Source organism: Gorilla gorilla, chromosome 14 (genome assembly GCF_029281585.2).
Source record: "Gorilla gorilla gorilla isolate KB3781 chromosome 14, NHGRI_mGorGor1-v2.1_pri, whole genome shotgun sequence".
Taxonomy (NCBI): Eukaryota; Metazoa; Chordata; class Mammalia; order Primates; family Hominidae; genus Gorilla; species Gorilla gorilla.
In genome coordinates this window covers 98,035,244-98,052,542 of record NC_073238.2, presented here as the reverse complement: position 1 = coordinate 98,052,542, position 17,299 = coordinate 98,035,244, and positions in this window count along the sequence as shown.

The following is a 17,299-nucleotide window of genomic DNA, read 5'->3' as shown; positions in this document are numbered from 1 at the left end:
AGCAGGATGAACTAATTAATACTTACCCTTTATTTTATGTAGGAAAATTAAAACAAAACAAGAATTGTACTTTGCAATTTTATACAAATGTCAAATCCACAGAAGTAAATTGGACTAAGCATCAAGACATTGTGACTCAAGTTACCAAGGTTCGGTGGAATCTGTTTTATTTCCTGGTATAATTAAAGTAACATGAATTCAAATTTTGAGTTTATTTTCTTCAGAAAAATATGGAGCATTCAGTGATTATGTAAATAATGATTCTCTTCTGACCAGAAGACATTAACTCACTCCTCTGTAGAGAAATATATTTAAAAGCATGACTCTGTATAACTGGACATTATCATAATATTGATTTAATTTTTATTGGATATTATAAAGATTTATTCTTATAAAGCTCTACTTCTTTTAGAAAGTGTATGAACACTGTCATGTCTCATATTATCAATGACAAAGTATACAAAATAGAAGTGGAAAATAAGATATAATTTTAGGCGACATCTTAAGCAAACGTATAGAACATTTTTTAAAAATTTATGTTCACTTAAGAAACTTATCCTTTGAGTATTAGGAAAACAACATTGAAAATTTATTATTTGATTTCCTTGAATACTTCCTTTCATGAGCACTACTACACATCTGTTAAAATGACTAAAATATGGAAATTGGCAATTCCTATTGCTGCCAATGATGCTAGCCAGCAGGAATGCTTGTTCATAGCTGGTGGGAATGCAAAATGATGCATCCACTTTACAAGATACTTTGATAGTTTCTAACACAGCTAAGCAGTCTTGCCACAGAATCCAGCAATCACACTCTTAGGTGATTTATCTGCTTGGAAAACATATTTCTACATGAAAACCTGAAAATAAATGTTTATTGCAGCTTTAATCATAATCACTCAAAATTGTAAGCAACCAATATGTCCTTTAAAAAGTGAATGTGTTAAAAACCATGGTACATTCACACAATAGACTAACATTCAGCACTAAAATGAAATGAGCTATGTAGTTATGCAAATACCTGCATAAATGCATGAATGTTGCCAAATAAAAGGAATCTTGTGAAAAAGCTACATATTGTGTGATTCCAATCATATAGCATTCTATAAAAGGCCAAACTATAAATATAACAGACACATTGCTGTTGCCATGGGACATGTTTGTGTGTATGTGGCAGGGGTAGTTTAAGTAGGTAAAAAAGTGTGAATTTTAGGTTAAATGAAACTATTCCATCTTTCTGTAATGGTAATACATTACACTGCATTTGTCAAAACCATTGTATTTTATAGCAAAAGGGTGAAGTTTAAAGTGTGTGTATATATATGTATACATATAAGTATATAATATATAATACACACATATAAGTATAGTATATATAACATACATATATAACATATAATACATATACATACATACCCATATATGTATATAAACATATATGGGTAACATATATGGGTATGTATGTATATGCATATGTATTTATATGTATGTATATATGTGAGTGTATGTGTATATACACATATACATGTATATTCATTTATTTTTAAACTTGTACTTTAAGCACAGGGATACATGTGCAGTTTTGTTACATTGGTAAACGTGTCAGGGGTGTTTGTTGTGCAGATTATTTATCACCTAGGTATTAGGCCTAGTACCCATTAGTTCTTTTTCCTGATCCTCTTCCTCCTCCCACCATCCACCCTCCAAAAAGTCCCAGTGTGTGTTGTTCCTCTCTGTGTTTCCGTGTGTTTTCATCATTCAGCTCCCACTTATAAGTGAAAAATATATGGTATTTGGTTTTCTCTTCCTTTGTTAGTTTGCTAAGAATAATGGCCTCCAGCTCCATCCATGTCTCTGCAAAGTACATAATCTTGTTCTTTTTTACAGCTCCATAATATTTCACCTTGTATATGTACCACATTTTTTTATCCAGTCTATCATTGATGAGCAGCTGATATCACATCTTTGCTGTTGTGAATAGTGCTGCAGTGAATATATGCGTGCATGTCTGGTGTCTTTTTAATAGAACATTTTATATTCGTCTGGGTATATACCCAGTAATGGGATTGCTGGGTCAAATGACATTTCTGTCTTTAGGTCTTTGAAGAATCACCACACTCTCTTCCACAATAGTTGAACTAATTTACACTCCTACCAACAGTGAATAAACACACCTTTTTCTCCACAACCTCACCAACATCTGTTATTTTTTGACTTTTTAATTATAACCATTTTGACCGATGTGAGATGGTATCTCATTGTGGTTTTGATTTGCATTTCTTTAATGATCAGTGATGTTGAGCTTTTTCTCATATGATCATTGGCCACATGTATATCATCTTTGGAGGAGTGTCATGTCCTTTGCTCACTTTTTAATGGGGTTTAAGAGATCATGGGATCCTAGGGTAGAATGCAGAGTATGACAAGATAACGTAACTGCATTCTAAATGTATGAAACAATCTCACTGAGGAAATATGGCAAGGAGCAGTGCCGACCTAAGTTATGTTCTAAATGGATACTATAACACTAAATTTCAAACAAACTGTACAAATTATACTCTAATTGATAGTGTTGTTTCCCACAGGAGTACAGTTGACAACTATAATACTGTTCTACATGTATGAAACTAACTAAATGAATTGTGAATGTTGAGAAACAATTTCTTACATTTACAGTGGGATATTAAGATCATCAATGAGAGGATGGATAATCCATGTTGTTATGGATTAGTGTAGGGGAACATCAGTATGAACTCAGTTCTGCTTAATGTCGATATGGATAATTACATATAGATATATTTTAGGTGTGTGTTCATATGCAGTTTAGTATACACACATATATTTATTTTCTGTGAGTTAAAATGGTCTAGAAGTGATGACACTTGTTGCAATTAGGCTTTGTGTCCAAACTCAAATCTCATCTTAAATTATAATCCCCATAATCACCTTGTGTCCAGGGAGAGACCAGGTGGAGTTAATTAAATCTTGGGGGGCAGTTTCCCCCATGCTGTTCTTGTGATAGTAAGCTCTCATGAGATCTGATTGTTTTATAAAGGACTTTCTCCCTTCACTTGGCACTTCTCCTTCTTGCTGCCTTTGAAGAAGGTGTCTTGCTTCCTCTTCACCTTCTCCCATGATTGTAGGTTTTCTGAAGTGTGCCCAGCCATGCTGAACTGAGTCAATTAAACCTTTCCTTTAGAAACTACACAGGTTCAGACAGTTCTTTATAGCAGTATGAAAACAGACTAATACAGTAAATTGGAACCAAGATAGTGAGGCACTGCTGTAACGATTCCTGAAAATGCAGAAGTAACTTTGTAACTGGGTTACAGGCAGAGGTTGAAACAGTTTGGAAGGCTCAGAAGAGACACAAAGATGTGGGAAAGTTTGGAACTTCCTAGAGACTGGTTGAATGGCTTTGACTGAAATGCCGATAGTGATATGCACAATAAAGTCCAGGTGAGGGTGGTCTTAGATGGGGATGAGAAACTTGTTGGGAACTGGAATAAAGGCGACACTTGCTATGCTTTAGCAAAAAGACTGGCAGCATTTTGCCCCTTCCCTAGAGATCTGTGAAACTTTGAACTAGAGAGAGATGTTTTAGGGTTTCTGGCAAATGAAATTTCTAAGCAGCAAAGCATTTAAGAAGTGAGTTGGGTGCTGTCAACAGCATTCAGTTTTATGCATTCACAAAGAGATGGTTTGGAATTAAAACCTATGTGTAAAAGGGAAGCACAGCATAAAATTTTGGAAAATTTGCTGTCTCACTATGTGATAGAAAAGAAAAAAACATTTTCTAAGAAGAAATTCAAGCCAGCTGCAGAAATTTGCATAAGTATCCAGGAGCCAAATGTTAATCACCAAGACAATGGGGAAAATGTCTCAAGGACATGTCAGAGGTCTTGATGGCAGCCCCTTCCATCATAGGCATAGAGGCCAAGAAGGGATAAATGGTTTCCTAGGCTGGGCCCAGGGCCTTGCTGCTTTGTTCAGTCTCTGGATTTGTTGCCCTGTGTCTCAGCCATGGCTAAAAGGGGCCAAAGTACAGCTCAGGCCATTGCTTCAGAGGGTGCAAACCTCAAGCCTTGGTGGATTACACATGATGTTGGGCCTGAGGGTGCACAGAAGCCAATAATTGATGTTTGGGAACCTCCACCTAGATTTCAGAGGATGTATGGAAGTGACTGGATTTCCATACAGAAGTTTGTTTGAAGGGTGGACCCCTCATGGAAAACCTCTGCTAGGGTAGTGCAGAAGGAAAGTGTGGGGTTGGGGCCCCCACACTGAGTCCCCACTGAGGCACTGCCTAGTGAAGCTGTGAGAAGAGGGCCACTGTCTTCCAGACCCCGGAATGGTAGATCCACAGACAGCTTGTACTGTGTGCCTGGAAAAGCTGCAGACACTTAACTCCAGCCCAGGAAAACAGCTGGGACGGAGGCTCTACTTTGCAAAGCCACAGGGGTGGAGCTGCCCAAGATCACAGGAACCCACCTCTTACATCAATGTGGCCCAGATATGAGACATAGAATCAAAGGAGATCCTTTCGGAGCTTTAAGACTTGAGTGCCTGCTTGATTTTGGACTTGCATGAGGCCTGTAGCTCTTTTATTTTGGCACATTTCTCCCATTTGGAACAGATGTATTTACCCAATGCCTGTAACCTAACTGTATCTAGGAATCCTGTACTCTAACTGTATCTAGGAATAACTAACTTGCTTTTGATTTTAGCGGCTGATAGGTCGAAGGAACTTGCCTTGCCTCAGATGAGGCTTTGGACTTGGACTTTTGGGTTAATGCTGGAATGAATTAAGACCTTGGAGAACTATTGGGAAGGCATGATTGGTTTTGAAGTGTGATGGTGACATGAGATATTGGAGGGGACAGGGGCAGAATTATATGGGTAGGCTTTTTGTCCCCACCCAAATCTCATATTGAATTAAAATCTCTATAATCTCCACACATCAATGGAGAGACCAGGTAATTGAATCATGAATTTCCCCCATGCTGTTCTCATGATAGTGAGTGAGTTCTCATGAGATCTGATGGGTTTATAAGGGGCTCTCCCCACTTTGCTTGACACTTCTCCTTCCTGCTACATTGTGAAGAAAGTGCCTTTCCTTTCCTTTGCCTTCCACCACGATTGTACATTTCCTCAGGCCTCCCCAGCCATGCTGAATTTTGAGGCAATTAAACTTCTTTCCTTTATAAATTACCCAGTCTCAGGCAGTTCTTTATAGTGGTATGAAAATGGGCTAACAATGCTCATTGATAATGAGAACATCTAGCAGCCAGATTTAGGTTTTGAATACTATTATTCAATAAAAGAAACTAAGGTTCTTTGAATAAATGGCAGAATCTATCACAGGGGAAGAAATCTACAGGATTAGCCTGGAGCATCTTACAGTTGCAGAAGTTAATAAAGTACACAAAACATACATACAGACTCTCTGTGTCTCTCTATATAACTCTCTTTCTTTCTTCCCCTCTCTCTTTCTCTCTCCTCCTCTCTCTCACAAACACACACACACACACACACACACACACACACCTTGGGAATATGTCAAAAGGACACCTTTCACCCGAAAGATTTTTCAGTAGCAAAAGCTGGACCAAATTGAGCAGAAAACGTATAATATATTAGATTATCTCTCTACATATAAAATAAATACCCCAGGTCCACACAGATATAAATAAATTACTGAAAAATAAGTAAATAGAGAGAATGATCAAATCTCATGTCCAGAAGAATTCTAAATAATTTATGTAGATTATCCTTCTTCAAATCAGCAGAACATATCCCTATCCTTCAGTGTGATTGCCATCATAATGACATACTACTGAAGATCTTTCTTTCATTTGCAGTTGGTGATTGTGTAATTGTGTACTTCGAAAACATAACAGTTACATAAATTTTAAATAGAAGCAATTCCCCAAAATATATGGACTTTATGGTTTTATTGGAATCACACATTGCTTCCCATTTCTTTTGTCACTAAGGAATTTCCTGGCAACTTAAAAGAACATTCTTGCCTACATGGTGGACATAGTGTGAAAGTTTGAATTATATAATCATTATTCCAATTTCTATATAAATTCTATGCTCCAAGGTGTTCAAAAAATAATTTAAACGTGCCACTTACCTTTATCAAATGATTATTGAACAAATAAACAAAAACTGACAACAGGCATAATGCTACTTGCCCATCTTGGATTTTTTTCTTACTCTTTTTTCTCTTTATCATTCTGAAGGGTAAGAGATGGAAGGAAGGAAGGAAGGAAGAATTAAAGATTTTTCCCACTCATGTCTTCCAAATTCTGCCATTCCTTTTACATCTGCTGAGTTATTATAAAAATATTTCAATGAATTCCTTATGTTTGATGTAAAGAAAATTGGCATTGATGTAAGGTGATGTTCATTGAATCATCTGACAGACTTTTTTCCCCATAGAGTTAAGGAGTTAAATGGTGCTAACTTACGTATAAATATATCTTACTGTTAGAGACAGCAGTACAATGGTGAACATTCAGACAAAACAAAGCAAATAAATCACACACTTTTAATACCTCCATGGTATGCAGCATCCTCATGATAATTCAGAGCAAATTAAAGGATACTCAGTCTCTAGCTTTCTTTATTGCCGGAGTTCTTCAAGTTCCTGTCACAAATTTTAAGACTTATGAAGTCTCTTGACTGTAAATGTACCTGTGATCTTTTCACAGGCAGAAGTAAAATGAATTCCAAGGACTTTTTTCCCTTGCATGATCTATCAAAGACCAGTAATAACTGCCAAAAATTAATTAATTCACATTATTCTGATCTAATCTTTGTGTAATTAATTGCTTCTAAATCATTGAATACATTCATGCTCCTTACTCATCATTAAAATAGACATTTTGTAATAGAAAAAACATTGACCTCTCCTTTCACATCTTAATTAAAAATTCTAGTATATTTTGAAGAATGTATCAAATGTTATGGGTGGAAGGAATAAGAGCCCATATGAATTTCTAAAACATAAATGATTAAGTCATTTTGTTCTATGGAATGATATGACCATATCACAAATATTCTACAAAGTCACATAAGTGATGTCCTTGCTCATGCAAAAATGCTAGTTTCTGGACTGCCAGTCTAATGTTCTATCCACTGTATTAAACTGTAACTAATTTACATTAGTATACTTAATGAGATTTATTAACATTACATCTTCTGATTGTATGTTCTTAGGGAAAAAACAAACAAACACACATACAGGTAATTTGTCTAGACAGCCAAATGCTTAGTTATGTGTCTTTGTAGGAAATGACAAATTCAAGCTACTACTAGTGTATGGAGAAAAAATATCTAAAATCAAAATTAGGTCTATTGACTTATGTTATATTGACGGAATTTGGAAATAATTGTTTTAATTGGTATACATAAACTTTCATTTTAACAAAATCCTAAGATTATTCCCATGCTTTTAATAGAATGTATTTGTATCGTTTTCATCCTGCGTGTGATCAGAATCTAAATACTTTACATTGGTGTCCCCTCTCTGTCATTTTTCTGTAATGTATCCCTTATATCTCTAAGTTTTCTCTCAAACATGCTGCTTTTCTTAATTTCTGACATGAGTCTTATTTTGCATGTCTACAGTGTACTGAAAGTCATTTTTAAATAATATCTATAAAAAGTTTAACTCCCATGCTTATCTTTACCCACCAAACTTGTAGACACGCTACTGGTTCCAAAAAATTACATTCATAAAAGATGGCTTCTATTTCATCCAAGTATTCTTTCAAGCTAGAAGACATACATTAATATTGGTTTAATATTTTAAGAAAGAGGGATTTGAATAAGATTTAATAGCTGGGGAATATTAAAAGATAAGAAGCTAATAAGGTCCTTCAAAGGTTCTATATATTTTTAAGTGAATTTCAAAGACAAAAATTTCATAGAGACAGGATAATTTCTGCAGTTATTTTTTTCCAATAACAGAAAATGTGGTACTTCAGTTAAAAATAAAAATGAAATTGATACTTTTTTCTTTCTGTCCTGTGGTTATTTTTGTTCTTGTTTTCTTTCTACTAATATTGCACAGAATCACTAAACTGGAGATACTGTTTGATTTAACCCTTGACAAAAGGAAAATAAAACACAAGTGTAAATAAAATAGCATATTCTCAAAATAATTTTAAAATTCATACAATTTATAATATTTTGAATACTTTTAAAATAATTCGATGTTTTCTAATGGTATATGTAGAATTGAAAGTATAAAGTCTAAAAAAGAATTCATCCTTAGGTAGCAAGTGTATAGAGGACTAAAACTTCATATCATATGGTATCATATATAAATTTATACGATAAAACTCTCATCCTATGATTCAAATAAATAATATGTATTCATTCTATTTATTACTGGGGCTAGCACCATGAATAGTTCCAAATATATTGGAACGATATTTCTGAAGTCATATTCTAATAATGTTTTCAATACCCTAAACTTAGTATTAAATTATTTGTGGCAATCCTTCATCAAGGTTCAATAGATATATGTGCTGAAATTAGTTTGAATATTACTAGTACAGTTTTACTGGCAACAGGAAATTCCACGATACTATATAATTCAGAAGATTTCTAAAAGCAAACAAAGTTGCATTTTATAGCACAATTGGAAATGTGGTTTCTGTTAATTGCATGGTTCGAGGAGTGGTGTTGTGGTGTTGTTTTGTAACATTAGTGTTGATTCAAGATAACACATTCTTGACAGACATAAATTCTAAATCCATGTCACTTGCATATTGACTGTTCTGGCCACAACTTTGTATTGGTTTAATCCATGAATACTTTATATTTGGCCAGAATTGGTGCAGGTTTGAAAGGAGAATTTTCAGTGTTGAGGAGATTATAGTAAAAACAAATAAATAAATACTTCATTCTTTTTTACAGTCTGAAATTGTGCACATGAAAATCCATTTCATCAGATAGTAATAGTTAAAAGATTGTTCTAATAATAAAATAGATGCTTTTTTGCAATAGGATATTCATAACACTTTGTCTTCTTGATATTTCATGAAATGAGAAGATACATTTTTGTTTCAAGTATAATAATGGGCTTTGAGTAATGTATTAGCATCTATTTTGTCATATCTTTTATCATGAAATTTTATGTTTATATTTCCTTAATTTTGGAATAAAAAGAAACGCCTCCCATTGTATTATAAATTTATGACATTTTCATATAAGGGAGTAGATACCTTATTAATTTATAATTATGGTGTTATTTATTAATATCAATTACATTAATGGAGATGAAAACTATTATTTCCATGTCAGAGCTTACTTAGAGACATAAGTGCAATCACTTATTTGAGAATGCTTAATCATAGAAAGATTGGCATATAATATTATACACTAATTTTTGACAATCAATGTCTGCTTAATATAACATATATTAAAAGTTCTAACAGTGTATGTCAGGTCCAGAAAAGTCCTAAAGTCCACACACTTTACTTTAGGCTTTGTTGCCATTTAATATTGTCATTTTCTCTTTGCTAATTTCAGTCTAAATGAGTTAAATTATTTCAACTGATTGAAAATGTATTAACCTGTTGCCACAGTTCACTGACAAGTCAACGTAATCAAATAAATCTAACAATTTGCAACTAGTTTCTGACTAGTCACTTGGTAAAAAATTAATTAGTTTTTGTATTGACTAAGAATTTATATTTTTCCAGAAACTAAACTGGAATACATAAATGAACTAAACTAAAATGCTTAAGTGTGGACTCTAAAAGTGTAAATAGGGAGAATCAAGGTGTTGCAGTTTGAATGTGCCTCCCAAATTCCACGTGTTAAAAACATAATTGCTATTGTAACAGTGTTAAGCAGTGAGGATCCAATAAGAAGTGATTGAGTAATGAAGGTGAAGCCCTCATGAATGGATTAACGCTATCACAAGGGTGGATGAGTTACTGTGTGTGCTGTAAAGCAGGTTTGGCCACTGTTACCTCTCTCTGTCCCTTATGCTCACCTCTGCCTTCTGACTTTCCAACATGGAAGGCTCCTTACTGAATGCCACTGCCATGCTCTTGAGCTTCTCAGCCTTCAGAACCTTGAGCGATATAAGCATCCCTTCTTTATTAATTACTCAGTCTGCTATATTCTGTTAAAGCGACAGGAAACAGAAAACGACACATGGCTTATTTATTCTCATTACATTAAAGTTTTGACTTGAGTAAGTTTGGGACTACAAAAGTTTCTTCCATTATTCACTTTAAAAATATACCAAAGATCAGGTTTCTAAAACAACCAAATGTTATTTCTGAGCACTCATGATACCTTACAGAAGTAAATAATAATTTGTATGGTGCATATAATATTTAAAAAGCAAGGGAAAAAATAATATAGAATAGAATAGATTAACATCAGCTTTCTCCTTCTGCCTTCACTCTTTCATACCATCAGGAATGAAATCAATATTGAAAGTTTTAGCTGTGTGCTTTTATATCACTTGCTGAGCCCATACATTAATTTTTTATGTGTTTAGAGGTAAACACAAAGGCACATTTCTTTAATGTTATTATTTCCAAAAATAGAATTTCCTACACACTTTTCTAAATCCTGCTTTTCTCATCCAGCAACGCATTGTAAAAATAACCCCAAGTGTACTAGTGAAAATAATGACTAAAAATAGTCTACTTAATGACCATAATACTTCATGACAAAGAAGTAGCATACTTTATCATCTTTTTTCATTTTGATTTCTTTTTTTGCATTATATAAAAAATATTTCAATAAATTACCCAATGCGTCTATGCTGGTAACATTTGTTTGCTACATAATATATAATATGTAATCTTGGAATGTAACAACTGAATAATATTGATGGGTTGTTGAAATATTTTTAGTTTTAACATTGGTTTGTACATTGCTTTCTAAAATTGTTGCTAACTCTTTTCACTTCATTCAACAATGTATAAGATCACCCTTTTTCCTTCACTGCTGCAAAAATTATGTATTACACAGAGGTATATTATAATTTGATACTTGTATTATTCTAAAATTACATATTGTTGTTGCTCTAATTTGCATCCCTCATCAGTAAATTTGACCATGTTTTCATGTTTGTATTGACTATTCGGATTTGCTGCACAGTAAAATTCCTCTTCATATATTTTCCCTATTTTTCTATTGGATTTGGCTATTTTCTTCCTGTCAATATTGAAATAGTTTAAATGCCTACACTTTGTGATCTCTATTAGAATAGAAAGTTTAAAATTTATCTCTTTACATTTTATGTATAAACTGAGTTTTAAATAACATGTGTTACGTTTTCATAGTTGACATCCTAAGGGGTAAATATAATGCCTAGTTTAATGTTACACCCACTCTTTTTACATATTTCAAAAAGAACAGAAAAAACATCTCTTCTTCCAATGTCATTTGTACCAAGGATTGCCACATATCCCGCAATGTTGGCTATTTATTTACTCTAGGAATGTATCTTAAAATCAAACAGATATTGGCTCTAATTGAACTTGTCACTAGATAGATTAGTCCATTCTCTGCATCAGAGATTAAAAAATATTTTTAATATATACCTCTGGTAATTGTTCTCTCCATTAATCACAAAAAATGTCTTAGTTATCTGATATACTTTATCCTTAATTCAGGGAATAGCTTTCAGGGTCTCATATTAGCATGTGAAATTCAGGTCTCCTTAATCGATGTACTTCTTAATTTTCAAAAGATCGGTTGAATGATCTCAAAGGTGACACAAATCTATTAAAAGAATTGTAATTAGCATAACATTTTTAAAACTGTGTTTAAATTACATTTTTGTCTCTGTAAACATACATTTGCTAAAATATGCATGCTTATCATTTATTATAGAAAAACCATGTTAAAAGCACTTATTTATTTTCTACATTTACATAATAAAATATAAATTTTTGAATATGGTTTTTGTTGATCCTTGCAGACAGTTGTTTGGGCAAATATACCTAAGAGTACATAGTTGTGTTTCAATAAAGAAATATTGGCCCAATATAAAAATATATAATATACCAATGTATCCCACCGTTCATAAAATGTCAGAAATAAGATAGAACTGTGCAAGAAAAAACTATTTTGCTGTACACAGAAACTCAATAAACTGAGAATTATGAAATATGTAAATTTCCTTAAGTTTGGAAGTATTGAACTCCATAGACAACATAATAGATACGCAACTTTAACCTATAAAAGAAAATATATTTAAATATGATATGATATAATATGTGTCAAATTGAAGATGACCAGCAACATTGTATGTATGAAGTAAGAATATCTCAAATAAAATTATATAGGTGTTTTTCTACAAAACTTTAATAATCTAATCCAACAGATTAGTCATGAAAATTAATTCAAGTGGATAAATGAAAATTAGTGAAGTATTATTTTTTTATTTTGAAAATAATTCCTTTAAACCATAAAATAATACAAATACATTCTGATTCCTAAACATCTAAAATTTAAAATGATCATTATTTCAGGAAATTTAAATAAATTATGGATAATTATCTATATAGAATTTCCATATAGATATCTATATAGATAATTATTTTATAGAGATAGTTATGAATAATTATATAGCTCAAAAATATTAAATTTTTCTATATAGATTAATATCTATATAGCATTACCTATATAGATAATTATTTTATATAGATAATTATGGATAATTATTTAGTTCAAAAATAATTCATTTTCAAAGAAAATGTACAATATAAATGTTGTGTCCAATGTTCTTCTAATTATTTAATTACTGTATAAATGGAAATTTAACCTCCTGTATAATTAGCTATAACATTAATAAGTTATCACATAAAGAACATATAAAATTTGAAATTGTATTCTACTTTTCCATAAAACCAGAGCTTTTAATAACAACAACAACATAATCTAAGAATATTTTCAAGGTTGCAATATATTTCTATATTTCTCTTAGATCTCTGGACCAGAAATAAAGTAGAGGACACAGGTGTCACCCTGGGAACAATTCTGTCAATGAGAGAGTGAAAATGGCTAATGCCAGTGACAGTCAAGTTTAATCTTATGCAAGCAGAATTTAATAGGATCAACACACTGTGTTTCAGAAGTCATCTGTCAGGTAAATCCTTCCAATTAAAATTAAATAGAGACACTGAAACAGACTCCTGGTAATGGCAATTAAAAATGTATAGTTGTGTTTAGCTTTTAATCCATAGATACATTTTTCATGAAATATAAATGTTTTTATATATAGTCAATTTTGAAACAATTTTTGAAAGTCTACAAGCCTCTGAGAACCAAGATATGGTAAATACACACATATTGGAACTGTGCTTCAGAGTATATACACCTACATTTCATGATCATCTTTTACTGCCATTGTGCTGTCTGTGTATTGTATGTGTATGTTTGTATATATGTGTATATAAATTTATCACAGCTGTTACACAATATACCAATATACTATATTTAGCTTATTGGAACAGATGAGGAATCCTTGGCTCAGAGATTCGAAATAAATTCTACAAGATAACATAACTTGTAAGACCTAGGGTCAGAATTTGAACTCTTCTTCCCACCTGCAGTGACTGCTTTTTTTGCATTGCCAAAAACCACAAAATAAGTGGAAAAGAAAATATGAGAAAAGTGACTAACAGGGGACTTGACAGTATTAAATTCAATTTCCCCCCACTTTCCAAAATAGAAAAACTTGCACACGCTTATTTATGTATCCTACAATAAATCTAGAAATACCAAACTATTCCTCATGGGTGATAATAATGCCTATATCATGATAATTTACTATTTAAGCAAATGTTTAATTTTTTTCTCAATTCCCATCTAAAATACATTACTGTTTTTTGATATACATTTCTAATCTTCTGTCGCTCAAATCTTGAAGAGAGATAAAAACTTTCCTATTATAGCACACTAGCTCATATATCTGCATTCCTCACATGTTGGGTCATTTCAACCTGTCACTATTCCCACTGCAGGCATCTCCTTCATGGGGAATACATTAAAATAACACTATACAGTATATAGAAATATGTAAATGATTAACTTATTTGTAAATTTACCAAACAAAACAATGTTACATTTGTATAGGTTTTATTACATTCATTTAGATTCTGTATTTTTTTAAATGGTGTCTTTTCTGGAAATTCTCTGTTATATGCATATCTTAAAATCTCTGGCCTAGAAACCACAGCTAAGAATTCAAAGAATAAATCAGCTTGTGCACATATCACTTCAAAGATAAATTGTATCAGGAAAAAATATCTTTCATTTATGGAACCCTCCAGCTCACTATGTGTGGCATTCTCAAATACCTACATCTTGAAATGGCTGGAAAAGAAAAACCTGAAGATTTAATATAGAGCACTGGCAATTTGCATAAGAGACAAAATTATGTGTTTATGTAGCGTTAGGATGAGGATCGAGTGGCTTTGTAGAGAGGCGGAAAAATCTCCTCTGATTTCCCATCACTGGGAGATTACACAGTAACTTGGTCAATTCTGATGTCTGTCTGGGAATTTTCAGGATCTATGTCCTCCATGAAATTTAAAAAAAATCTGCTTTAACAAAATATACTATTTATATTCCTTAATTTCCAATCTGTTTCTAACAAGCAAGGATGAATGGTAAATAGATAAATGTACTTCTTGTGACTTGTTGAAACCATGTTTTATTTTCTTGACTATAACTCATGAAAACTAGATCATGAATTGTTCTCTTTCATAAAGATTCATCTTCCACACTCAGAGCTGAGGGCACAATATTAAATAGCATAGTTTTAGAAACATAATACCTAGAAGCTAATAAGATCAAAATTCTAAAATGTAAATCTGAAAGAAATCTTGGAGATATCTATTTTATTATTCATTTTAAAAATAAATAAGTCAAAGTAGGACCTGCTTAGTATATCTCACAACTAGAACACACACTTGTTTATATCAATGTCCCTATTCTTTAATCTTATTTAGTCTAACTGCTGGAGTGTTAATATTATCTTGGAAATGATTTGGAAATATTTTTTACTATGGCTTTACTTTGGGAAAATAGAAACTATTAATAGGAATATTAATAATATCGTTCAGCAAACACACTACTTTAAATTTTTCTCAGGAATGGGAGTAAGACTCTTATTTAGGGATTCTTATGATAAAATAATATAGTCCTTCAAGAAAATAAATTTGCAAAGCACACTAACAATATTTCTGAATGACATCAACTCAAGTAAAGAAATTAAGATGTACATGATTGTGAAACATTATTTGAAACAAAGTTCTTCTATCATTATTAGGATTATAAGAGACAAAAGTAGAATGTGGTTGTGCCATTTTTTTTGCTTCTCTGAAAATCAGTGTCTCCAAGAGTTTTATGAGAGTTAGATTAGATGATACATGCCCAATGTGGTAGAAACTCAGTGCCTTGTGGGGTCCACTAGAGAGATAATTCAAGAGACTGCTGAATCAACATAGAGCATTTCAATTCTATTTGTCATTTGAGGATTTATTTGCAGGCTTAGATTGCTTCATATTTCACTTCTCTGGCTTTCCATATTATGGGAGGAAAAAATCAAGAACTACATCTTATTGTATTGTTCAAATATATTACCAAGTAAAACCGAGAGAAAAAGTCATTCAAATAAAAAATGAGAATGCATTTGCAGAAGCTATCAACTAAGATAAAATACTAATATTTTGAAGAACATATAATTGGATTAAATCAATAATACATTTCTCCAATGAATCTATGGACATATTTGAATAAGTAAAATCATTGATAATTGACATAGTCCACATGATTCTGCGAATACAAAGTGAGGAATTCTGGTAACACTTAGTTATTAATGGACAATTTGCACTTTTATACTGTCTCAGGCCATTATTGAGTAATACATTTCATAATTCCATCCTAGGAGTATTCTGATTTAATTTATAAACCCCTCAATATATCAATATAATATTTTGCCACCAATATAGATGAAAAATTAAAATTTTAACACTAAAATTACTCAGGTTTACTTATTTTTAAGCTACTTGATTCTAGAAAGCAAAAAATAACTCGATAACTTTCAATAAGAATAGGGATTTCCCACTAAAGGATAAGTTCAACTGTAATAGACATTAATTGTACTACTTGAGAGGAAATGTGATTGTTAAATATAAACCTAAAACTGATAACTTTGAGAATACCCAAAACATTATTACAGTCCCCAGGGAAAATCTCTGAACGGTAGAACCAAAGTGGGATGATAACTTGCTTAACCGAACCTGATATTTTCTTCTCTGAGAAAAGATTGCAAAGTGAATGAGGTGGCAGTGAGTGAAGCACAGCAAAATGAAGCTATTAAGCCCTGTGTTAGCAATAGATTTCTGACACTATTAAAGGAAAACACTTCCTGGCTCATGTGGTCAATAATTACGGTCTCTGAGGCCAGGTGTGGTGGCTCACACCTGTAATCCCAGCACTTTGGGAGGCTGAGGCAGGTGGATCACCTGAGGTCAGGAGTTCAAGACCAGCTTGACCAACATGGGGAAACTCCATCTCTACTAAAAATACAAAATTAGCCTGGTGTGGTGCATGCCTGTATTCCCAGATACTTGGGAGGCTGAGGCAGGAAAATTGCTTGAACCAGGGAGGGGGAGGTTGCAGTGAGCCAAGATAGCGCTACTGCACTCGAGCCTGGGCAATGAGAGCAAAACTCTGTCTCCAAATAATAATAATAATAAAATAGCCTCTGGGATGGTAATATTTCTTCTGTAGAGAAGAATGTATCAAGATATTATAATTTGATAGTATTGGTTGATTGGCTCAACATGGATAAGAAATTGGTGTAAGTGGTTTTAACCTCCGAAACAATTGCATATGTAGATACTACTATAATCATCATTGTACAGATGAAAAAAAATGAAACACTGAGGAGTGAAGTAACTTACCCAAGGTGATATAGTAGTTAGTGTCAGAGTCAGGATTTGCATTCACTGTGACTGGTTCAGAGTTCATGACCTTCAGTCATTATGTGTATTGCATCTATAACTGCTTCTCGTACTTTTGAATCACACCACTCTCCTCTCTCATTTTAAATTAACGATTATCTAGTACTCTTTGATTCCAGTGTGACTTCCAGTGAAAATATACCAATAGACTATAATATATCTATAATTCCAATTTAAATGTCCTGGTCATTGTGATATTTGTATTTATTTCATTTATAATTTAGAGATAAGGTAGTAAATAGCATTTTTGATTTACCGAACCAGCACATTTAA